Source organism: Uranotaenia lowii, chromosome 3 (genome assembly GCF_029784155.1).
Source record: "Uranotaenia lowii strain MFRU-FL chromosome 3, ASM2978415v1, whole genome shotgun sequence".
Taxonomy (NCBI): Eukaryota; Metazoa; Arthropoda; class Insecta; order Diptera; family Culicidae; genus Uranotaenia; species Uranotaenia lowii.
The window spans coordinates 48,778,825-48,780,614 of record NC_073693.1 but is presented as its reverse complement, the minus strand read 5'-3'; the positions used below and the strand labels follow the sequence as shown (position 1 = coordinate 48,780,614).

General features: G+C 30.7%; 1 non-coding gene across 1 annotated transcript; it reads right to left on the bottom strand.

Annotated features, from left to right (window-relative positions):
* Nucleotides 1-375: 375 nt before the first annotated feature.
* LOC129758827 (5S ribosomal RNA) lies at nt 376-494 on the bottom strand. The gene has a single exon (XR_008740076.1). It is a non-coding gene; the product is annotated as a 5S ribosomal RNA (ribosomal RNA).
* Nucleotides 495-1,790: the final 1,296 nt, after the last annotated feature.

The window sequence follows — 1,790 nt, the reverse complement described above, 5'->3', positions numbered from 1 at the left end:
ATCATTTTAAGGTTTTGTGTGTTGTTTATATGAACATTTTAGGAAAATATTCACACCACCGCCGAAGCATTAACAGATTTTTTTACAATCCATTCCATTTTTGAAAATCTGCTTTTCAATCGATTAGCTTAGCTTAGCTTAGCTTGATTGACTACTCACATCCACCTTTAATCATTGAACTCGAAATGCTTTATTTAATCAACAAGTATTAATATAATATTGACTAATGCCGTTGAACTTCCTCAGTATACTTTATAGAAACTCTTTATTGGTCTAGCAATGATATTGAATAAAATGCATTTCAAATCCCATGATCGCAGGCCTGGCTCAGTAGAACGAATTCCACATCGCCAATGGTTGCTACTCAAAAATGAATGCCAACGACACGCGACGTTCCCAAGCGGTCACCCATCTAAGTACTAATCGCGCCCGATGTTGCTTAACTTCGGTGATCGGACGAGAACCGGTGTTTTCAACATGGTATGATCGTTGACTTTTGAAAATCTGCTTTTCAATCGATTGTATAAAAAGTCGTCAGATTTAATAACATGACAAGTGCTGTTTGGTATCACTTCAAATTGTAATGTGTCATGTTTACAAGTTTAGTATATTGCAAAAAAGAATATCAACATGATTTTAACATGGGACGGTATTTGGGTTCGAGATATTTTTCTATGATTGTTACAGACCTTTTTGCATTGCAGTGTGGAGAAGAAAGGGACATAGGGAGTTCCATATAAATTTCGTTGTATAGCTTGAAAACTTATTAACCAATTTGAGACTTTCAATTTTTTCTGGGTGGAGTCGGAAAGAAGAAGGCAAGTCTTTATTCATATTAAATTTAGTATAATATCAAAACTGCTCAGACAAATAAAACGAAATGTACCTCAATTAGATACTAAAAATGATATTATAGTAGTTCGTGAGGACTTCTTGCACTGGAAGAGGGAAAGGGCTGGAAGTCCAAATCATTAAAACATACATTTTGTCATCATTACAAACTCTTTGAAGCTTATTAAAACAAGTAAAAGTTTCAGATTATGAAAAAAAATATTAGAGATAAATTTTAAGAAAGTATTATTAAATTATCTTTGTACTGAAATTCGAAACTTCAGTTGCAACTCTCTTTCAAACGAGTTTGCTTCTAGATTATGGTGAAATTTGGTTTGAAATACTTCCTTAGAAATAAAAGCAAATTTCTATAATTTTAACCAATTTAATTTATTTTTGGAAGGTGTAGCAAAGCATACCGGATCAGCTAGTAAATTTATAAATAAAAGTACATAATACACTTGTTGTTGAAAAGAAGATCATTTTGAGATATCTTCAAATTATTTACTTTTCCTAAACTGCTTCATATTAAGGTTAGCTCAAGGTTAACACAACCAAATTTTATTGATTCTCATTTGCAATTTTTCGTTCGAAAAAGTAAATATATGAGATAATTTTTGAAATTATCGCTATGAAATTAAAACTAATTTTTAAACTTTGATATTTTTGGATTATTCTGAAATATTGTTTTGAACCAGAAATATCGCGTTATCGTGTTAGAAATATCTGCAGTTCAATTTCCATTATGAATTTTGGTCGAAAACTTTCATATTGAATTTAAATTTAATTTTGAATTAATTAAAATTTGGATTTGCGATTCTGATGTCTGGCGCTTTTGGTACTCTCCTTTCATTGATTTGCTCTTGAATTATCCAAGATTTTTAATTTCATTTAACCTGGAATGAATAAATTGAAAATTTTGCCTTTGGTGTTTTTGATACTTCCCATCATATTTTGAA